The following is a 24,795-nucleotide window of genomic DNA, read 5'->3' on the forward strand; positions in this document are numbered from 1 at the left end:
TACAATGGAATATTCCTCAACCACTAAAAAAAATGAAATCTTGCCAATTTCAACAACACTGATGGATCTAGAGGGTAAAATGCTAAGTGAAATAAGCCAGTTAGAGAAAGACAAATACCAACCACCATATGATTTCACTCATATGAAGAACATAAGAAACAAAACAAATGAACAATGAAAAAAGACAAACAAAAAACCAGACTCTTAAACATAGAGAACAGTGCTCACTTTGTCGGCACATAAACTAAAATTAAATATAGAGAACAAACTGGTGGTTGACAGAGGGGAGGTAGGTGGGGATATGGGTGAAATAAAGAGGATTAAGAGTACATTTATCATGATGTAATGTATAGAATTGTTGAATCATTATGTATCATTTATATTGAAACTAATATGAAACTGTATGTTAATTATACTTGAATAAAAAAATATTGAGATTTACAATCCATTAACATAGGGGTGCCTGGGTGGCTCAGTCTGTTAAGTGTCTGCCTTCAGCTCAGGTGGAGAGCCCAGGGTCCTGCTCTATGTCAGGCTCCCTGCTCAGTGGGGAGTCTGCTTCTCCCTCTCCCTCTGCACCTGCTCATGTGTTCTCTCTCCCTTACTGTCTCTCAAATAAATAAATACTTTTGTTTTAAGAAAAAGGATGTTTCTCCCATTTATCTAGACCTTTTAAAATTTATCTTAGCAATGTTTTGTAGTTTTCAGTGCACACACTTTGTAATTCTTTTGTTAAATTCGTTCCTAAGTATTTTATTATCTTCAATGTTATTAGAAATGTTTTCCTAATCGTTTTCTTCATTGCATTTTTTTAAGATTTTATTTTTAAGTAGTCTCGACACCTAACATGGGGCTTGAACTCATGACCCTGAGACCAAGAGTTACATACTTTTCTGACAGAGCTAGCCAGGTGCCTCCTTCATTGCATTTTTTAAAAAGATTTTATTTATTTGACAGAGATCACAAGTAGGCAGAGAGGCAGGCAGAGAGAGGGGAGGAAGCAGGCTCCCTGCTGAGCAGAGAGCCCGATGCGAGGTCGATCCCAGGACCCCGAGAGAGCTGAAGGCAGAGGCTTTAACCCACTGAGCCACCCAGGCGCCCCCTTCATTGCATTTTTTGATTGTTCACTGCTAGTGTATAGAAATACCATTAATTTTTGTATATGGATCTGGTGTCTTGTGACATTGCTAAATCCATTTATTAATTTTACTAGTTGTGTATCTGTGTGTATTCCTCAGAATTTTCTTTTTTTAATTTTATTTATTTATTTGATAGAGATCACAAGTAGGCAGAGGGGCAGGCAGAGAGAGAAGAAGGTAAGCAGGCTCCCTGCTGAGCAGAAAGTCCGATGTGGGGCTGGATCCCAGGACTCTGGGATCATGACCTGAGCTGAAGGCAGAGGCTTTAACCCACTGAGCCACCCAGGTGCCCCATTCCTTAGAATTTTCTTAATATAAGATTGTGTCACCAGCAAACTTAGACAGTTTTTGTGACTTCCTTTCTAATCTGAATGGCTTTAATTTTATTGTTGTTGTTGTTGCACTGGCTAGAATCGGCAGTACAACACCGAATATAAGTGGTGATAGTCTTGTCTTGTTTCTGATCTTAGAGGAAAATTATTCAGTTTTTCATGATTACATAAGATATTTGCTAAACGTTTTTCAGAGATCCTCTTTAACAAGTTAAGAAAGTTCCTTTCTAATCCTACTTTGTTGAGTGTTTTTATCATGATAGGGTGTTAACTTTTGTGAAATGCTTTTTCTGTGTCTATAATTATGTGCTTTTGTCCTTTATTCTATTAACATGGTGCATTTAATTTTTTTATTATTATGCCAACTTGCATTTCTAGAACAAATCTCACTTTGCCATGCTTATAAATCTTTTTAATATGGTCCTGAATTTAGTATGTTAATACTTATTAAGAATTTTTGCATGTGTATTCACAAAGGGTATCAGTCTATAGTTTTCTTTTCTTCTGATGTCTTTGGTATCAGAGTAATGCTGGCCTTGTAGAAGTTGGGAAGCATTCCCTCTTCTGCTTTTGAAAGTGTCTGTAAAGGATTGGTGTGAGTTTTTTTCTTTAAATATTTGATCAAATATACCACAGAAGCCACATGGGCCTGCGCTTTCTTTTGAAGGGGGGGAGAATTTAAATTGCTGAATCAATTTCTATACTTTTTTGTCAATTTACATGTCTTAAAATATCAGACATTTTAGATAATATATTTTAACAGCTCTGAATTGATTTGACTCCTGATGTTTGTTATTTTTATTGTTTGCTTGTTTCTTTACTAACTTACCTGAACTAAGTTTATGATCTCTGTCTCTACTACAGTGTGTGGCTACTGAGGTCTCTGTTCAGATTTTTTCCCTTTGTTTTATTTTCAAAAACTAGCTCCCTAGGAGTGCATGTATACCTTGCACAATGTTTAGCTAGAGGTTGCTTCAAACAACTCTAGCCACTATGTAGCCATTATCTGATTGGGGAGCATACGCATACTTTAAATTGCTGTCACATCTGCTCCAGCTTTTTTTAAAAAAATGATTTTATTTATTTGACAGAGAGACAACAAGTAGGGGGAGTAACAGAGGGAGAGGGGGAAGCAGGCTCCTGGCCAAGCAGGGAGCCTGATGCGGAGCTCCATCCCAGGACCCTGGGATCATGACCCACGCTGAAGGCAGACACCCATGACTAAGCCACCCAGGCGCCCCACGTTGGCTCCAGCTTTTACCTTCTGTTGGTCTCACTTGCTTTTCCTCTGTATATTCACAAAGGTGCCGAATTCCAGGGATCTGTGGGCATGCACACAGGATATGTGGATACCTTATCAAGTCCACTATGGCTGTCTCACTTCCTGGAATTCCCTATTATGTCCACTGGTAGTCCATTGCCTGCCCTGAACAGTCCAGTAATCTCAGGGTCTCAGGCCTTCTTACCTGCTTGCCACTGAGATCACTACTTGAACCATTGTTGCTCTAAATCAAGTGAGTTCTTTACAGCAGCAGCAGCAGCAGCAGTGAAGTTGCTGGGTTTTATTTTACAGCCTGCCTTACCTTGGTTCAACTACTGTGCCAATAGCAGGGGTTGGTGTTGGTGAGTAGGAAATTGAAGTAAGCCCAGTATATTAGTCAGGATTCTCCAGAGAAACAGAACAAATAAGGTATATAGAAAGATATATAGAAAGTGATGTATTATGAAGGGTTACTCACATAATTATGGAGGCTACGAAGTCCCACAATCTGCTGTCTGCAAGATGGAGGTCCTGGAAAAAAAATGGCATAGCTCTAATCCAAACCCCAAATCCTGGGAAACAATGATGTAAATCCAAGTTTTAGTCTGAAGGACCAACTACTGGGAATGCCAATGTCTGAGGGATGAAGACGAAAGTTCCAGCTCAAGCTGAGCAAATTTGCTCTTCTGCCTTTTGGGCCCTCCATCCAGTGGATTGGATGATGTCTACCTATACTGGTGAGGGTGATCTTAGTGACCTTCTTTATTCAATTTATTGATTCAAAGGCTAAGAATACCATATAGACTTGCTCTCTTCTTACTCAAAGTTCAGAATTTCTTTTTTTTTAAGGTTTTATTTATTTATTTAACACAGAGAGAGAGAGATCACAAGTAGGCAGAGAGGCAGGCAGAGAAAGGGGGTGAAGTAGGCTCTCCACCGAGCAGAGAGCCTGATGTGGGGCTCAATCCCAGGACCCTGAGATCATGACCTGAGCCAAAGGCAGAGGCTTAACCCACTGAGCCACTCAGGCATCCCAAAGTTCAGAATTTCTCACTTTGTTGTATCTTTGGGTCAATTTTCAGTGTTGAAATGGCTGTTTTTTTTTTATAATTTGTTCAGCTTTTTAGTTACTATGTACATTGGCATAAATTCCTCAAAGTCAGGAATTATTCAATTATTCAAATTATTCAAATATGGGAAAATTTCTTCCATTAAGGTTAAATAAACTCTTCTAACTGAGGGAGACATCAGTTCTTGGTGACCATCTATGCAAGAAACAATAGTAATATTGACCTGGAGCTTTTTCTATCGTTTCATAATATAGCCTTTAACCCAAACATATGAAGAAGGGAACTAATATTTAATAGAAGATGGACATCAGCTTTTATGTACTCTTCACTGATGTGATTTGAACTTGGAGCCATGTGGGCAAATCTAGATGGCAGAATAAGAGAACAGAAAGTCATATGTCTGAGGGATGAGAAAGAAGAATTAGGAAAGAAAGTGAAAATATGAATGAGGTCTTAATGATCTTTCCAGAGGGCTCTTTATACCTAGATCAATTTTTTAACTACTTTTAAATCCTTTAAGAGAAGGGGTGTCTGGGTGGTTCAGTCAGTTGGGCAGCTGCCTTCGGCTAAGTTACAAGATCAAGCAGGGAGCCTGCTTCTCCTTCTCCCTCTGCCGCTCCCCCTGCTTGTGCTCTCTCACTGTCTGTGTCAAATAAGTAAATAGAACCTTTAAAAAAAGAATCTTAAAAAAAAGTCCTTTAAGAGCAAGAATAGTTTTCTATGTGCTGTAAAATGTGTTACTATTATGTATTACACATGTATTAAATTAAAATAATAGTCACTAGCTCCAGTGGTCTGGGTCATACTGAAGGATATATTTGTTAGTATTATATGACAATGAAGTCAAAATTTCAAAATTCATCTGTAATGTGATGTAAATATGTTCCTACCTTCTAGAAGATGGGGGACTGAGACACTGATACTAACAAAACTTCAGACACAAGAGTCAGATTTTCTTTTTTTAAAAGATTTTATTTATTCATTTGACAGAGAGAGGGAGAGAGAGAGAGAGCAATCGAGCATGCGCGAGAGAGAGGGAACACAAGTAGGGGGAGTGGGAGAGGGAGACCAGGCTTCCCGCCGAGCAGGGAACCCAATGTGGGGCTTGATCCCAGGACCCTGGGATTATGACCTGAACTGAAGGCAGACGCTTAATGACTGAGACACCCAGGCGCCCCAGATTTTCTGAACTTCATTTAAGTAAACAATATCTAAAAGCAGGCATATTAGAAACCAAAGATAGCTGAGCTGCCAAAATGCAGCATACTTTGTCATGTAATGAGGAGCTGCATCTAGGTACAGCTATGCTATTTCAAAAATGCACAGGGGAAAAATACACAGGAAACTTAAAATTTACTAAAAATCATAGAATTGTACACTTGAGCTGGGCGAGCTATATTATATGTAAAATATGCCTCAATAAAGTTATTAAAAGTACCCAGAAGACTGAGAAAAAAGCATATTTTTCAAATATGTACTTTGGAAATACACAAATGCAAAATAAAGTAAATTATAGCCATAAGAAAAAGGCAATCTGTTAGGTGGTATAGATATTTAATTCAAACAGATGTCTTATACTGCTGTACTTTAATGTAGGTGAAATATGCCGCTTTTGAAAAGGATTTATTAATGAAATGTCATTTGCAATTAGAATTCCAGCTACTCAGGACTAAAACTTTCAACGAATCAGTTTTTTTCCCGTTTTCTACTGTATCTACCATCACGCATATTTCCAGAGATTTGCAGCACATGTAACCAACACATCAACAACTTTCACCTTGGTCACAGATTTATTTGTATGGAAAAACACAACAGTATTTGCTAAGTCTATGCAGTATCTTCCATCTAATTAGTACCTCAGGGCAGGTTGTTGATAAACAGAAAACAATAAGGGACATATTAAATATCCCCAGCAGTACTCTCTGCATACTATCAGGTTTAGAAAGAAGGAAGACAGTTTGCATATCAAACAATAAACCAGCTAGCTACAGACTGCCATTAAGTACAAGGAATCCAACTAGAATAAATTGCGATTCAGGAAGAAATAATCCTGTCTGCAGCTTTGTAGGTTAGAGAAATAAATATGGTTCCCTTTAGCTTCAAATTAGAAATATGTTTAGAAGGCAACATGGAAATAGCTACTATTATTTTTGTTTTCAATATTAACGATAAAAGAATGTCACTAGAAGTATTTCACAGTTGGGATGCTCTATGCAACTCTGCACATCCCCCACTGCCAAGTGACTACCTAGTATTCATTTACTGGGATCACTATAGAAATCAGCCATTAATCTGGGAATATTTGGCTCAAGGGACTTGTAATGGGTTGCAGAGGAGTGTACATCATGTTTCACATGCAGATGAGGTTGCCATCTGGTGGATATTCTCTAACTAAAAGCTAACATTTGTAGGTATACATAGAACAATCCTATTCTAGGTCGGTAAATTACGCTACTTTTAGCAAGCATTTATTAGATGTCTATTTTATGATTTGTGCTGAATGGATACCTGTTTTTGTACCTTATGTATGAGTAAAAAAATGCCAGGAAAGGAAGTACAATAAAGCTTTGCATTTAAAAGGTAAATAAATAAAAATCTTAAAAAAAAATAAAATAAAAGGGGTGCCTGGGTGGCTCTCTGCTCAGCAGAAAGCCTCCTTCCCTTCCTCTCTCTCTCTGTGTGCCTCTCTGCCTACTTGTGATCTCTATCAAATGAATAAATAAAATCTTTTTTAAAAATTAAAAAATAAATAAAAGGTAACAGAGGGGAGCCTGGGTGGCTCAGTTGTTAAGGGTCTGCCTTCGGGTCCTGGGATCAAGTCCCCCATCGAGTCCTGCGTTGAGTCCCGCATTGGGCTCCCTGCTCAGCGGGAAGCCTGCTGCTCCCTCTCCCTGCTCCCTCTCCTTGTGTTCCCTCTGTTGCTGCCTCTCTCTCTGTCAAATAAATAAACAAAATCTTTAGGAAAATTTTAAAAAAATTTTAAAGTAATAGATATGGGATGGAGAAAGATACTCCATGCAAATGATAACCAAAAGAGAGCAAGTGGGACTATACTTTTATCATATAAAATAAGACTTTCAGTCAAAGGGAGTCACAAGAGATAATAAGAAGGTCACTATATAGTGATGAAGAGATAAGCTCAGAAATAAACAGCATTACAATAATAGTAGGGGACTTCAGTATGTCACTTTCAACATTGGGCAGATCATCTAGGAGAAAATAAACAGTGGACTTGAATAACCAAGAGACTAATGGGCCTACCAGACTTATACTAAACATTCTATCCACCAGCACCAGAATACACATTCTTCTCAAGCTTACACAGAACATTCTCAAGCACAGATCATATGTTGGGTCACAAAGCAAGCCTTAACAAATTTAAGAAGATTGAAACCATATCAAGTATCTTTTCTAACTACAAAGATATAAAACTAGAAATCCATAACAGGAAGAAACAGAAAAATTAAATATGTAGTGATTACACAACATACTCTTTCCTGAAAAACCAATGCGTTAAAGAAGATATCAAAAGGGAAATCAGAAAGTGATAAAACAAAACCAGAACATACCAAAACTTATGGGATGCAGCAAAAGCAATCCTGAGAGGAAAGTATAGCAAAAAATGCCTACATTAAGAAAAAAGACAGGGGCACCTGGGTGGCTCAGTCAGTTAAGTGTCTGCCTTCGGTTCAGGTCATGCTCCCAGGGTTCTGGGATCGTGCCCCACATCCATCGGGGCCTTGCTCAGCAGGGAATCTGCTTTTCCCTCCCCTGTGCTGCTCCCCCTACTTGTGCTCTCTTCCTCTGTCAAATAAATGAATACAGTCTTAAGAAAAACTTTAAAAAATAAATGAGCAAGCAAATACATATGTTCATATATACATAAAAATATCAATACAAATGGGCGCCTAGGTGGCTCAGTGGGTTAAGCCACTGCCTTTGGCTCAGGTCATGATCTCAGGGTCCTGGGATCGAGTCCCGCATCGGGCTCTCTGCTCAGCGGGGGGCCTGTGCTTCCCTTCCTCTCTCTCTGCCTGCCTCTCTGCCTACCTGTGATCTCTCTCTGTCAAATAAATAAAATCTTAAAAAAAATAATAATAATAAAATAAATGAGCAAGCAAATACATATGTTCATATATACATAAAAACATCAATACAAATGGGTGCCTAGGTGGCTCAGTGGGTTAAAGCCTCTGCCTTTGGCTCAGGTCATGATCCCAGGATCCTGGGATCGAGGCTCTCTGCTTGCTGGGGAGCCTGCTTCCTCCTCCCTCTCTCTCTCCACCTGCCTCTCAGCCTACTTGTGATCTCTCTCTGTCAAATAAATAAATAAAATCTTTAAAAAAATCAATACAAATTTAATAGAAATATTAGTTCAAATGTAATGGTTAGTACTGAGACTATGACATCACAATTGCAAATGTGATGTTATGTGAATGTGTATTTATGACTTGGGATAAAATTTCCTTCATGGTAAGATGATGCAAATAGATTCAAATGTTAGAAGTGAGGACACTGAGCTCTGGAAAACAGATGGCAAGAATAGACTCTAGTAATGATGCAGACACTAATGTTGAAAATGCATCTGGAAAATTAGTTAGTTCATGAAATATGAGGAGAAAAATCAATAAAGCCAAATTAACATTTTTTATAATATAGCTATAGTTATTTCACTGAAGGGAAATTTTAAGTGCTACAAGTAGATATTTGACTCATTCATCTGTATCTCTAAAGCTTGTTATAATCTGGTTGACAAGAAAAATTTTTTAAAAATATTTTATTTATTAGAGAGAGAGAGACAGAGAATGCATGGGGGGTAGGGGGGGGCAAGGAAGAGGGAGAAGCCAAGTTCCTGCTAAGCAGGGAGTGCAACGTGGGGCTTGGTCCCAGGACCCTGAGATCATGACCTGAACCAAAGGCAGACGCTTAACAGACTGAGCCACCCAGGTGCCCTGACAAGAAAATCTTTTTCGTTTTTTCTTACTGAGATCTCCTTATATTTGAGAATGTAACACATGCTGATGACTGTGAGATCTGTATCTCTAGCCTCTTAATACATCTAAGTATTTCCCAGGTATCTCCAATGGCATGTTCCTTAAGAGAGAAAGCAGAGACAAATGGTTAAGAGTGCAGATTAGGGGGCGCCTGGGTGGCTCAGTGGGTTAAGCCGCTGCCTTCGACTCGGGTCATGGTCTCAGGGTCCTGGGATAGAGTCCTGCGTCGGGCTCTCTGCTCAGCGGGGAGCCTGCTTCCTCCTCTCTCTCTCTGCCTGCCTCTCTGCCTACTTGTGATCTCTCTCTGTCAAATAAATAAATAAAATCTTTAAAAAAAAAAAAAAGAGTGCAGATTAGGAGTGAAACAGATTGGATTCAACTCCTGACTCCATCATTTAGGAGCTACTTAACTTTGGACAAGTTACTTAGTTTCTCTGAGCCTATTTCTTCTTTTGAAAAACAGGATAAAAATAGTACTGACCTATTGTGAAAAGTAAATGAAATATATATATTTAATGCACTTGGTTTAATGGAATCTAGTAAATAATCAATAGGATATATATTCCATTAAAAGAAACACACATATGTATCTCTTTAAATCCAGTATTTTTTTTTTTTTTCTCGTAGTGTACCATAGCTGGGAGCTCTTTTTCTGGACTTGTACCTGACCTGTTTTTTTTTTTTTTAATTTTTTCTAGATTTTATTTATTTATTTGAGAGAAAGAGAGAGAGAGCACTAAGAGAGGGACAGGCAGAGGAAAAGGGACAAGCAGATATGGAGCTTGCCCTGGGCTCACTGCTGGGCTCCCCAGGACTCTGAGATCATGACCTCAGCTGAAGTTAGATGCTCAACTGACCTAACCACCCCAGAGCCCTACCTGAACTGTTTTTTTTTTTTATATAATTTTTTTATTTTTTATAAACATATATTTTTATCCCCAGGGGTACAGGTCTGTGAATCACCAGGTTTACACACTTCACAGCACTCACCAAATCACATGCCCTCCCCAATGTCCATAATCCCAACCCCTTCTCCCAAACCCCCTCCCCTCGGCAACCCTCAGTTTGTTTTGTGAGATTAAGAGTCACTTATGGTTTCTCTCCCTCCCAATCCCATCTTGTTTCATTTATTCTTCTTCTACCCACTTAAGCCTCCATGTTGCATCACCACTTCCTCATATCAGGGAGATCATATGATAGTTGTCTTTCTCTGCTTGACTTATTTCGCTAAGCATGATACGCTCTAGTTCCATCCATGTTGTTGCAAATGGCAAGATTTCATTTCTTTTGATGGCTGCATAGTATTCCATTGTGTATATATACCACATCTTCTTGATCCATTCATCTGTTGATGGGCATCTAGGTTCTTTCCATAGTTTGGCTATTGTGGACATTGCTGCTATAAACATTCGGGTGCATGTGCCCCTTTGGATCACTACATTTGTATCTTTAGGGTAAATACCCAATAGTGCAATTGCTGGGTCATAGGGCAGTTCTATTTTCAACATTTTGAGGAACCTCCATGCTGTTTTCCAGAGTGGCTGCACCAGCTTGCATTCCCACCAACAGTGTAGGAGGGTTCCCCTTTCTCCGCATCCTCGCCAGCATCTGTCATTTCCTGACTTGTTGATTTTAGCCATTCTGACTGGTGTGAGGTGATATCTCATTGTGGTTTTGATTTGTATTTCCCTGATGCCGAGTGATATGGAGCACTTTTTCATGTGTCTGTTCGCCATCTGGATGTCTTCTTTGCAGAAATGTCTGTTCATGTCCTCTGCCCATTTCTTGATTGGATTATTTGTTCTTTGGGTGTTGAGTTTGCTAAGTTCTTTATAGATTCTGGACACTAGTCCTTTATCTGATATGTCGTTTGCAAATATCTTCTCCCATTCTGTCAGTTGTCTTTTGATTTTGTTAACTGTTTCCTTTGCTGTGCAAAAGCTTTTGATCTTGATGAAATCCCCGTAGTTCATTTTTTCCCTTGCTTCCCTTGCCTTTTGCGTTGTTCCTAGGAAGATGTTGCTGCGGCAGAGGTCGAAGAGGTTGCTGCCCGTGTTCTCCTCAAGGATTTTGATGGATTCCTTTCGTACATTGAGGTCCTTCATCCATTTTGAGTCTATTTTTGTGTGTGGTGTAAGGAAATGGTCCAATTTCATTTTTCTGCATGTGGCTGTCCAATTTTCCCAGCACCATTTATTGAAAAGGCTGTCTTTTTTCCATTGGACATTCTTTCCTGCTTTGTCGAAGATTAGTTGACCATAGATTTGAGGGTCTATTTCTGGGCTCTCTATTCTGTTCCATTGATCTATGTGTCTGTTTTTGTGCCAGTACCATGCTGTCTTGATGATGACAGCTTTGTAATAGAGCCTGAAGTCCGGAATTGTGATGCCACCAACGTTGGCTTTCTTTTTCAATATCCCTTTGGCTATTCGAGGTCTTTTCTGGTTCCATATAAATTGAACTGGTTTTAATGATGTTTTACAACTGTCATCAAAGGTCACCACGTATAAATATTATACAAAGAAACGTATTTGGAGTTCACTACATAATTCATTCCATTTATATTGCAATTTGGCAAAACAAAAAATCAAAATACTTTTAGTCATTCAAGTGGCATTTGTCACATAATGCCATATGTAGTAATTTTGCATATGCCTTATCTTGAACACTAAATTATGACCTTCTTGATAAAACAAGACGTTCTTATATCTTCTCTTCCATAATATAACTTATATACAGAGTAGGTACCGTACATACCAATTAAGTAAAAAACAAATCTATTTTGTTCTTTTACAATAAAAAATGCAAAACTTTCAGGATGCCTGACTGGCTCAGTCAGTGGGAGCATGTGACTCTTGATCTTGGGGTTGTGGGTTCAGATCCTGCTTTAGGTGTAGAGATTCTTTTAAAAAAAATCTTAAAAATGCAAGATTTTTAATTTTAAATAATCTGCAGGCTCAAATATATCTTATTAGTCTTTGGGAGAATTATTTTTTTAAACTAAGCTCTATGCCCAGTGTGGGGCTTGAACTCACCACCTTGATCTCAAGGGTTGCATGCTCTACTGAGCCAGTCAGCCACTTTGGGAGAATTATTATTTAAATTCTCATTTCCTCTATCTAGATTATTTCCTTTGATCTATGCCACTTTTATACATGTTCAGACCGATGCATTCTTGGTAATTTGACTGAATATACATTAAATCACTACAGGTTCCTATTATCAAGAAGTTTTCTAAAAATTTGGTCACTTGGAAACATCAACTATATTACTTATAAAAACAGATTTAAAAGTTATAGCAATGCCTTGGCAGGTTACTCTTTCTTCTTGTCTTGTTTTATTCCATATCTTCTCTTAAAAAATATTTCCTGGTACATTTTGCAAAGCAGTGAACTATTTAAACCAGAACTCCTGCTTGAAGTTCTAAATCATTAACCTTCAAATTCGAGTATCTAAGATAAACTATTTAATATTAACATACTGAAAAAACACCAAAGGTAGGGATAGTATACAAAATTATGCTATGAATATAAGTCAGTCTAGAGCATATGTGAGAAAGGGAGGAATGGGGGAGAAATAGGAAATGAGAACATTATGGAATTTTTGGTGGCATTCTTCCCTCATCCTCCTTCTCATTCATTTGTCCTTCCTTTTTTTAAAAAAATTCCATTCATTTATTTGACAGAGAGAGACAGCCAGAGAGGGAACACAAGCAGGGGGAGTGGAAGAGGGAGAACTAGGCTTCCTGCAGAGCAGGGAGCCCGATGCGATGCGGGGTTCGATCCCAGCACCCTGTGATCATGACCTGAGCTGAAGACAGATACTTAATGACCGAGCCACCTAGGCACCCCTCTCCTTCCTTTTTAACTGTTTAAATTCATTTGTCAAATAATCACTAACAATTTACTAAGAGATAATTCATGAGGGGCACCTGGGTGGCTCAGTTGGTTAGCCATCTGATTTCAGTTTAGGTCATAATCTCAGGGTTCTGGGATTGAGCCCTGTGTTGGGCTCCCCACTCAGTGGGGAGTCTGCTTGTCCTTCTCCCTTTCCCTCTGCTCCTCCCCCATCCCCGCTCATGTTCTCTCTCTCTCAAATAAATATATTTTTTAAAAAAAGATTATTCATGAAAAGTGTTTACTGTGGTTGCCATTACATAGTAAGCACTTAGTAAAAGTAAATTAATCTTAGTGATTATTATTATTGTGTGCAATCCCCCCATCTTTTCCTTTACCATGACCTCCTTTCCCAAATTTACATACAGCTAGGATGTGTGGTCTGGGCTGGGATAGAGAAGGATCATGCAGACTTTTTAAAGATTTTTTTTTAAAATTTATTTGTCAGAGAAAGAGAGCAAGCCCATGCAGGGGAGGCAACAGGCAAAGCAGGCAAAACAAGCAGAGGGACAAGCAGGCTCCATGCTTGAGCCCAATGGGGGACTTTTTTTTTAATACTTAAGATTTATCTGAATAATTTTTTTTTAAATTGTGTCTTGAAATCACCCATTTCATGAAATCCACAACATTAAACGCCAGTCAGGAGTTGGTCCTTCTAGTCAGTAAATGGCATGCTTCTTGAAGTTCCTTAATGAGGACAGTTAATATCTAAAGGTAGTTTTTTATTAAAAGGGATTCTGCATCCAAAAAACACTAGACAAGCCAATATATCTTTTTTCCCATTTATTTATTTATTTTTAATTTTTAAATTTAATTGATATACAGTGTATCATTAGTTTCAGGGGTAGAATTTGGTGATTCATCCAGTGGCATATAATACCTAGTGTTTATTATATCAAGTGCCCTCCTTAATGCCTATCACCCAATTATCCCATCCCCCCACCCACCTCCCCTCCAGCAACCCTGTTTGTTTTCTATATTTAAGAGTCTCTTATGGTTTGCCTTCCCCTGTGTTTTTATCTTAATTTATTTTCCCTTCCTTTCCCCTGTGTTCATCTGTTTGGTTTCTTAAATGCCACATATGAGTGAAATCATATGGCATTTGTCTTTCTCTGACTGACTTACTTCACTTAGCATAATACTCTCTGGTTCCACATCATTGCAAATGGCAAGATTTCATTCTTTTGATGGCTAAGTAATATTCCATTATATATATATATTATAACATTCCATTATATATATATATATATATATATATATATATATATATATAATATTCCATTATATATATAGAAAGGGCCCGGATATCCATTGACAGATGAATGGATAAATAAAGATCAATGGATATCTGGGCTCTTTCCATACTTTGGCTACTGTGGATGTTGCTGCTATAAACACTGGGGCACACGTGGCACTTCTAATCTCTATTTTTGTATCCTTTGGATAATAACCTAGTAGTACAATTGCTGGGTCCTAACTTTTTGAGGAACCTCCATACTGTTTTCCAGAGTGGCTGCACCAGCTTGCTTTCCCACCAACAGTGTTAGAGGGTTCCCCTTTTTCTGCGTCCTTGCCAACATCTATTGTTTCCCAAGTTGTTAATTTTAGCCATTCTGACTGGTGTGAGGTAGTATCTCATTGTGGTTTTGATTTGTCTAGACAAGCCTGTGTGTCTTATATTTCTGTGTTATCTTAAATTATCTATAGTTGTGTTTGCAAGTTGATATAATTCAATTTTTTGTAGTAACAACTTACTTTTTCACAGTGCAGTGAATAGTCATATATTTGGCTTACATATCATAGAACTGCTTATTTCAGTTTCTGCAAAACAGATTTTTATCTTTTTGTTGCAAAAGTGGGCCTCTTAATCTCCCAACCTCAATGTTATTAACTTTGGAATGTCTTATTTGTCGATACGGTGTGTGCTATAAGACTTTCAGTTAAACAAGGCAGATGAGACACATGCCTTTATCTCTGTGGCATCATGAAGCACCACTAAAATGACAGAAAGGAATTTTTTAAGGGTATTAATAGAGAAGGGCAAAGAGAAGAGGAGAGGAGATGACAGCAGATAGATGGAGTCAACAGAATTGTGGAAGTTGGAAAGTATTAGATGAAATGAGTGCTAAGCTAATTTAAGAAACTAGAGAAATCTGAAACCTAAGGCTGGTAGTGATGGGTTCAGTACTTAGGTACAGGATGAAGGGAGGATTTTAAAAGGGAAACTTAACAATTGACCAAAAGTAGATATTAGGGGAAAAAAAATAGATTCTCAAAGCCCCTTACCTATTCCAACAAGAGATTCAAGTTTTATTTTCTGGAGTAATTGAGACAGCTTTCTAGGGAAAAAAAGCTCTAGTCTAGGAAACAATAGGCATAGCTGAAGGCGGGGGTGTGAACTTTAATGAAAATGAGGATGGAGTCTCTATGTACTAAATAGTAACTCCTCTGGACCCTGTCACCTTTCTGCTGCTTGTTTTTTTTTTTTTTTTTTTTGGGATATTGTCAGCTGAGCATTCTGGAGAAGCTGACTAAGCACTAGTATAAAGCCCTATAGACACTGACATCTGGGATTCTCCCATTGAAAAGGCTGCCCACTTACTCCCCATTGAAACTCAAGAATTCAAAAGTCCCAACAATGGAGACAGAACTTTTTTGTGCCTCACTCTTAAATTTTTATGGGCAGTCAAATCCCTAAATATTTGAGGAAAGTTTCTAAAATGAAACACAGACAAACCATAAAAGACTCTTAACAATAGGAAACAAACTGAGGGTTGCTGGAGGGGAGCTGGATGGGGGAATGGGGTATCAGGGTGATAGGCATTAAGGAGGGCACTTGATGGAATGAACACTGGGTGTTACATAAGACTGATGAATCACTAAACTAATAATACACTCTATGTTAACTGATTTTATTTTTTATTTTTTAAAGATTTTTATTTATTTATTTGTGAGAGAAAGAGAGAACATGAGTGGGGGGTATAGAGGAGGAGCAGAGGGAGAAGCAGACTCCCCACTGAGCAGGGCGCCTGATGAGGGGCTCAATCCTGAGACTCGAGGATCATGACCTGAGTCAAAGGCAGACACCTAACCAACTGAGCCACCCAGGTGCTTCTAATTAATTGATTTTAAATAAAATTTTAAAATTAAACACAGAAACCAAAACTACAAAAGTAACAAAAGTCAAGGCAAAAAGAAACAAAAAGACTATAATCAATATTTTTCAGAGATATGAGAAGATATTTGAGATATAAGAACAGTACTACATTTGAGATATAAGAACAGTATGCTGTAAAATGGACCTTTCAAGGAATGAGAAAGAACTTTTAGAAATTAAAATATTATTGTAGTGATTTTAAAATCATTCTAAGAATAAAAATTTAAAATTCAGGAGCTCTCCTAGAGAGTAGAATAGAAAGAAAAAGAAGTGGAAAATAGAATAAAGATGAGACAATTCAAGGATTCAGTAATGGAGGGTCAAATTAGACCAACAGAAATTCCAGAAAGACGATACAAAAAAGGAGAAGGGAAGAAATTACTAAAGGAATAATACAAGAGAAACTCTTAGTACCACAATATATAAATGTCCAGATTAAAAAGGTCTACCAAGTTTCCGGAACAGTGAATGAGAAAATGATTTTCAGTAATGTACATTACAGTGGAATTTCAGAAGATGGAATAAAGATAAGATTTTAAAATTTCCGGCGGGAGGGACGGGTCATATACAAAGGATCACAAATAAGATTAGGAACAAAATTCTAAACTGTAACCCCAGAATCAAGAAGATAAGTTTTCAGGGAAAATAATTTCCAACTGTGGTAGCATAAATAATGCCTTCCCACAAACATGTCTTAATTCTAATTCTTGGACCTGTGACTTTGTTACCTTACATGGTAAAACATGGTAAAGGAATTTTGCAAATGTGATTAAGTTAAAGATCTTGAGATGGGGTGATTTTCCCAGATTCTGGGTAGGCCCAATATAATAAAAAAGGTCCTTATAAAAAGGGGTCAGGAAAATCAAAGTAAGAAAAAGAGATGTGAAAACTGAAACAGAGGTTGGAATAATATGCTTAGAAGATACAGGAAGGACTACGAATCAAGGAATGAAGGTGGCCTGTAGAAACTGGAAAAGACAAAGAAAAAGATTCCCCTCTATAGCCTCTAGAAGGAACCAACCTTGCCAATACCTTGACTTTAGCCCACTGAAACTGAATTCAGATTTCTAATCCAAAGAAAATAAATTTGTGTTTTCAGCCACTGAGTTTGGGATAATTGACTACAGCAGCAATAGAACACCTAACACATCAACCTAGAACTCTATCACTTGAACTAACAATCAGATAATAGATTAGAACAAAGTGTTTTCAGACATTCAAGCTCTCCAAAAATGTACCGTGTTTCTCAAGAAATTACTGGAGGGTATCTGTCCATGAAAATGAGGGAGTTAAAGCAAAAGTGAGGGAAACATAGAGTCCATAAAATGGGGTCCAACACAAGAGAAAGGCAAAAGGAATTTTCAGGATAAAGGTGTGGGGATAAGCCAGGAAGGCAGCTATTCAGAAAGACTAAACCAGTTCACATTGGAACAGAAGGACAAAAAGCCCCAACACAGACATCTTTAATTTTTTAAAAATGAAAGTTATAGATAACTTGATGTATTTGAACACAGAGAAAGGAGATGTGGAGATTTCTTGGACAAACCTATTTGAGGATGAGTAGGTGATAGAAGCATAAAAAAATCCTACACAAATAAAAATTAATTTGTCAAAACAAAATTTTTAGAGGAAAGGAAATGTAACAACATACTCAATACTTGGTTAAACTTTGAATAATGTTTACAAAGTCATAGAAACATCATCACTGAATATGGATTTCACCAACATTTTTGGAAGGAGGGGAAGTATGTATTTGTGGGTGCATAAAAGACAAACTTCCACCTTTCATAATAGTTAGTAGATATTATCTGAAAAGCTGAAAAGTCAAGAAATAGTAATATTACATAAAAACGTGGTAGTAAATATTATAGGGAACAGCTAAAACTGTTTTATTGCTCTTCAAGAGTGGGAATCAGGAATGGAGAGGGATAGGATAGAGGGCTGTTGTTTTTTTGCTGTGCTATTTTTAAAAAAATCTGTACAAGATATAAATTTAGTAAAATTAAACATTTAGTTTAAAGATGTTATTCTTATGAACAATGCATTTTGGGGCTTAACTTAATTCTTCTGAGATACATTGTGTACATGTTCTAATTGAAAAATCACAATTCTTAAGACAGGTAAAAATCCTCTTATATATACGGTGGCGCATTTGTCACTTACTCAGTTCTCGAGGAACACAAATAAAAATCCTCACCACTGGGTGCCTGGGTGGCTCAGTTGGTTAGGCAACTGCCTTTGGCTCAGATCATGATCCGGGAGTCCAGGGATCTAGTCCTGCATCAGGCTCCCAGCTCCATGGGGAGTCGGCTTCTCCCTCTGACCTCCCTTCTCATGCTCTCTCTCACTCAATAAAGAAAATGTTAAAAAAAAATCTTTACCACAACCTACAAGGGTATTTGAACTCTCTAATCTCACTGCATGCCAATGGTTCCTTTGTTTATTTCACTCTACATTACACTGTCCTTTTTCATTTCTTTGTTCAAACAAGCACCCTTTCTGATGACCTGCCCACAATCAATTAATTTTGCTTGGAAGGTTATTCCCTCAATCTTTTCCTGGTTAGCTCCTTATCTTTCAAGTCTCAGCTTAAATGTCACTTCTGCAGACACTTTCTCTGACCATTGAATTTAAAGGAGGTCTCCACCCCCAGTCTTCCTGTTATTCTCTCATGCCTTGCTCTGTTTTTTATTGTGTTTTACCACAATTTGTAAAAACATATCTGTATGCATGTTTGTGTGTTTTCACTAACCTCTAAGCTGTCTAGTGTAGCTGTGTGTAGCAGAGGGACTTGGACATAGTAAGTGTTCAATAAATATTTTAAAAAAGATTTTATTTATTTATTTGTCAGAGAGAGTACTCTCTTTCCACAAGCAGAGGGAGCATCAGGCAGAGGGAAAGCAGGTCCCCCCACTGAGAAAGAACCCTCGATGCTGGACTCAATCCCAGGATCTTGGGATCATGACCTGAGCCAAAGGCAGGCACTTAACTGACTGAGCCACCCAGGCGCCCCTATATAAATATTTTTTAATGAATTTCTTATTAAGTGATATATCCATATCTCTGACATTTATAAACAATGGCATGTTATGTTCTGTAGTTTTTGCTATATGTTAGCAATAACTAGATAAAGAGATTAAATAAAAACGAATATAATTTAGACCTTTTGAAAACTTGATTTCTTTTAAGATTTTCTTTATTTGAGGAGAGACAGAGTGAGCGAGAGAGAGAGAGAGAGAGAGAGCATGAGCTAGGGGAGAAGCAGAGAAACAGCCTCCCCACTGAGCAAGGAGCCCAACACGGGACTCAATTACAGGACTCTGGGATCATGACCTGAGCCAAAGGTAGACGCTTAACCCACTAAGCCACACAGGCACCCAAAACCCGAGTCCTTGAAAAACATTAAAACCTTAACACTTTTGGTTCATCTAAACGCTGGCCTCCTCTTATACAATGGATTCTAAGCAATGTCTGGAATTACATTTTACTCAGTACAGTCTCCTTTAATCAAGCATTATATCATTTGTACTTAAGCTGATTATGATAATTTTATACAACAAGGGGTTAATTAACATCACTGATCCACACAGGAGGCACATACCCATATAATCAGGATCACATAAATGTCTTTTCCTTCTTCTGAAAATACGTGGTAATGAGATGTATAACTTAGTCTTGTAGTCACTGTAATAAAATTAAATGCTTCATTTAGGTGACTTGTTCCATACTCAATTTGATTTTACTTAAAGAGAGAATTTCATGGTTTTTGATCTTTTTCTTTGTAGTCTGGGAAGGAATGTGAGGTGAAATTCACAAAGGTTCATTTTAATTATTCCAGTAATAGTGTAGCTTTCATATGATTTCTAGTATAATTTCTATGAGTAGTAATTTCATGTACAGATCAGATTTGTAAAAAAATCTTACTATGTAAGCCTAATATAAAGAGATCAGACATGTCATATGTCTACCACAGTGCTTGGCACATTAGGAATATTCAATAAAAATTAGGGTTTTTTTTTTCTTCTGACTGATAATTCAAGTAGTGATCAGCCAATCATTCATTACAGTTCACTAAAACCCCAATTTTATACTCATAGAGGGTTTTTTTAACCTTAGCCTAAGACTTCGATCTGATTTATCTGAACTCACTGTTTCTGTTTCTTCCTATTTTCTTTCGTATCTTTTTAAATATATTATTGAATCCTGATTTTATCAGCTGCCTTGTACTCCCTTGGGTAAATGAAGTCCTTTCTTTTACTCACTAGGATCTTGAAGAAACTAGGCAGCCTAGTCTGATTTTTTTTTAAGATTTATTTATTTATTTATTTGAGAGAGAGAGAGTGAGAGAGAGAGCGAGCATGAGAGGGGAGAAGGTCAGAGGGACAAGCAGACTCCCCATGGAGCTGGGAGCCCAATGCGGGGACTCGATCCCAGGACTCCGGGATCATGACCTGAGCCGAAGGCAGTCGCTTAACCAACTGAGCCACCCAGGCGCCCTAGTCTGAATTTTTTAAACACTGTTAAGATAAAAATATTGATTAATAAACCATAGAAGAGGAAAAAGATCTTTTTTGTACTCTCCCCTTCTAGAGTCTCTACCTTGGGCCTTATAAATTAGACTGGCAAAACACAGTTTAGCAAGAGAAAAACTAACAGAAGTTTACTAATATATACATCATGTATAGCACATGGGAGTACTCAATGAGGAGTAACCGAAAGGGGTAGTTAGAACTTGAGTTTACATAGCATCTTAACAAAAGGACACTTTTTATAGAAGTGACAAGACAAAGGAAAAAAGACTTGTTTCCTGGGTGGCAAACTGTAGGAAGGTTAAAGATATAGGGGAACTAATACACCATAAGGGTGAATTAGCAGTTTGTTGTGTAGATCCTATAGTGCTGACTCCAGGTTTATAAAAGTGTAAAATTGTCTCTGGTGGTTAATTTCTGTCCTTCCTGGTACAAAGGGGAGGACGCCTGTACAGTTACTTTTAGGCATAAACGGGAAGGCAGAGACTTTTTCTTTTCTCTGCTCTGTCAGTCAGCAAAAGACAAAACTGCAAGATGCAAAATAAAATATGTGTGTTTATTTGGGGTTTTAGAAATTGCAGTCTGGGAGACAGATTTGCCTGAAATTGAAAGCATGCTCCAGAAAGACAAAGGAGGTTAGAGTTTTTAAAGAGGAAACAGGGGATTTACATAAGTTGTTTTGAAGAAAAGGTGATTGGTGCTGGTTTCTCTACAAGTACACTAATCTGTATGTGATTGGTTGCTAAGGCTGGTGTTAGGCAGAAAGTCCCATTATGTCCATTTTAACATATAGCAGATGCCTTGGCTTTTAGCTGAGTTCAGCAAAAATTCCAAGAATTTGAGACAGAAGATATGCATAAGCCCCATCTAAATGTCCTCCCAGCTCCATTTTAAATAACTCTTTTAGCAATGGTTATTCCATTTTATTCTCTCTGCTGTCTGCTTTTCAGTTGCCATCAATCTGAAATAATTCTTATGTCAAAGTACATTTTTTGGGGTGGCGTGGTCTCCTACTCTTTAAAATTAAGCCATTTCTTTATGGTTCTCCAAAAATTGACTGTATTATAGTATAATTTTAATCCAAGGTTTTACCAGTGTAGCCAAGAAATGGTTATTTTGGTACCCCTAAAAGTAAGACAGTTGTGTCAATAACATTTTGGAAGGACAAGAAGAAAGGGAGAGTCAAGTTTTGGCAACTTTTCAAGAATACAATGGATCCACAAAGCAGAGATTAAAAACAAATGTTTTATAACATGTGACTTCTCAGCTTTGATAAGATATTTACCATAATAATAAAGAAAAGGTAGACGCAAACCTTTCAGGAATGATGAAAAATTAAAGAAATCTAAACACAAGTTAGCCAGCTCAAAGATTCTATGCTGGGCTGTGTTTGAAAGGGTTAAGAAGAAAGACTTCTGATTTATCTTCCTTTAAAAATTATATTGCTGTTATTGCTTTATATCATAATGCATATCTCATTGTTGTCGGCTCATCATTAAAGGATAACTGAGCATATAGTATAGAAGAGCACTTAGCAGACATCTGGAAGGTTGGGTTTAACCCTTTACTCTGCTATTACAATACTGGAAAAAATTACAATCTATTTGAACCTCCGTTTCTTGTCCATAAGATAAAAAGAATGGATTCCATGGTTTCTTAATTCTAAAAGTCCACAAACCATTTGTCAGCCAATGAATAAAACAAATACTCTATTATTGGAACAGAAGAGGAATTATGTTTTAATTACCTCTAATACCCACAGGACCTAGCATGGTACCTAATAACTTAACTTTAATTGAATAAACATTTATTGAGCATCGTCTAAGTTCTAGGAATAGCACTGAATCCTGGGAATTCAGAGATGAGGTAGACGTGGTCTCTACCTTTTAGGATTTTATAGTCCAGAGGAAGTAAAAAGTATATAGGTAATTTAAACATCAAGAATTATGACTGAGGTAGGCCAAGTAGTATTTTACATAATGGACATAACTTACAAGGGTCGGAGAAAGGCTTCAGAGAAAGGCTTCCTGGAGGAAATCACACCTCTGCTGAATCTTGAAGGATTAGTTTTCCATAATGATGGAGAGGCAGAGAAAATAGCAAGAGCAGAAACAAAACATATAAAAAGAATATGAATAAAATGATATGGCATACATTCATTATAATTCCTGAATTACTTAAAAAATCAAATAGCTCTTCATTATATAAAATAATTAAGAGACCACACTTATCATGAGGTAACTAATGCTACCTTATTTTCCATATTTCCTTTAGATTCTCAACAACAGTTCCACGTTTGTTTGTTTGTTTGTTTGTTTTTTCTCTGGGAAGGGATATATGATTTTTTTTTTCTAAAATCCATGTCAGGATATCTGGGTTTCATGTGATGAAAAATTCTGAAATATTTTGAAAGAGAAAAAAAAGAAAAAAAAAAGGGTTACTAGGCATCTGATAGGAGACTAGGTATTGTTTAGCATATCCTTCCTGGTTATCTGATGCTATGCTATCTGTGCCTTTCATTGGATTAAAATGAGCCCTGGAAATCTTGCCTCAGTCCACTGGTATAGTCTGAAAGTTATCAAAATGATGTCAGCTCAGGAGCCTGAACCCTGAAGTATATTCTTCGGAATGGCAATCATGTGATGCACCTGGTATGGTCTCTTTCCATGAGGTTCTGAGATTGTTCTTTGTTGAAGATGTAAATTCTGGCCTGTAGATTACAGTAGAACGTTCAGATAAGATTTAGAGTAAAACAAGAACATTAAGAGATTTAACGGCTGTGGTCAATTTATTACTATTGCCAATTCTATATATTGCCAATCCTCAAAAGAGAGAGACAAAACTCTGTACTAGAGTACAGCATATAATTATTTCTTCAGAGTTTTGATGAGGGTTATCCCTGAAGGTAAAACAGTATTATAGGCAGAAAGGGCACTGACAAATCACCAGGGACTTCCCAGAAATCATACAATTTCTAAAATATTTATATTAATAATATTTACCAGAAAATCTTAATTTAGGGACAGCTGTGTACTTTCTGCCCTAACAACTCTTCCCATGCAACTTTATAGTAGGAACATGTTAAACAAACCTAGCTATTTCCAGCATCTTTCTTTATAAGGTGACAGAGCAAATCCTTGTGATTCCAAAGGCCCTCTGAGAAATCTTAGTCATTTTACACCTAAAAGTTTAGGTACAAAATATATTTTGAAAATATTATTTGTTTGAAATTCAGGAACTGATTTTGGGAAAGCAAAACCAAGAGTTGTCACAAGAGATCTGTGCATTTGACTGGATCATGAGTGACTAAAAAACAATATTTACCTATTTAATCAAAGCACAGAAGCCTCCCCTTATTCACAGGGAATGCATTCTAAGACCCCCAAGTGGCTGCCTGAAGCTGCAGATAGTACCAAACCCTATATATATACTGTTTTTCATACCTATAGACACATATGATAAACTTTAATTTATAAATTAGGCACAAGAGATTATTATAACTAATAATAAAATATAATTAAACAGTATACTGTAATAAAAGTTATGTGAATGTGGTCTCTCTCTCTCTCTTTCAAAATATCATACTGTACCCACACTTGTGATGATGTGAGATGATAAAATACCTATGTGATGAGACGAAGCTAGGTGACTGACCTAGGTAGGCATTGTGATGCAGCGTTAGGCTACTGTTGACTTTCTGAAGATAAGAAAGAAGTCAGAAGGAAGATTTTCTGTTTCTGGACTGAAGATTGAGTCGGGTAACTGAAATCGTGGAAAGAGAAACAGCTCATAAGGCGGGGGGTGTTCCTGTACAAATAAAGCATTTGAAAACAAACACAGAAGATAACACTATTGTTTAAGTGTTTATTGTTTAAGTGGGGTTTCCCCCCTTTAAATAATCAAGTACCTAATAAAGGTAACTTAAATAATACAAGATTATTCTTGTGAGACACAGAATCTCTGCTATCTAGGCAGACTTCATGTAAAGAATAACCTTTTGTATTGTAGGTAGAGGAATTAATTACTAAATGAGGAAAGCAGGATCATCTAAACTGAGGGGATAATGTAAACATTTGAATATATTTCATAGCCGCATTTCGGACTCAGGTATTGTAAGCCAAAGCAAATAAAATTCACTTTCTTAGTTCTGTCTTTTTTTTTTTAGTACTCTCATATTCTTTTAGATAATCTGTGAGGTTGAAATGATTTCCATAACAATACTAAGATATTATTTGTCTTTTTAACTCTCTTCCTCTCATGAATATACAGTGGAGTTTTCCAGAGGCTATATAATGTGTACAATGCAGTGGTTTAAATGCAGAAGTAGATACAAAGATCTGAAGATCTGGCTTTCTGTCATTAGCCCAGATAGTAAACAATGCTATTACTTCCATGAAAATATTTTTTTGGGGGAAAA

General features: G+C 37.2%; 1 long non-coding RNA gene across 1 annotated transcript; it reads right to left on the reverse strand.

Annotated features, from left to right (window-relative positions):
- Nucleotides 1–3,210: 3,210 nt before the first annotated feature.
- On the reverse strand, nucleotides 3,211–24,141 carry LOC131821870 (uncharacterized). The gene is made up of 5 exons (XR_009350002.1): nucleotides 24,033–24,141; nucleotides 22,630–22,774; nucleotides 22,373–22,432; nucleotides 19,451–19,533; nucleotides 3,211–3,263 (listed from the first exon to the last, which is right to left on the reverse strand). It is a non-coding gene; the product is annotated as an uncharacterized LOC131821870 (long non-coding RNA).
- Nucleotides 24,142–24,795: the final 654 nt, after the last annotated feature.

The sequence above is a fragment of the Mustela lutreola genome, chromosome X (genome assembly GCF_030435805.1).
Source record: "Mustela lutreola isolate mMusLut2 chromosome X, mMusLut2.pri, whole genome shotgun sequence".
Lineage (NCBI taxonomy): Eukaryota > Metazoa > Chordata > Mammalia > Carnivora > Mustelidae > Mustela > Mustela lutreola.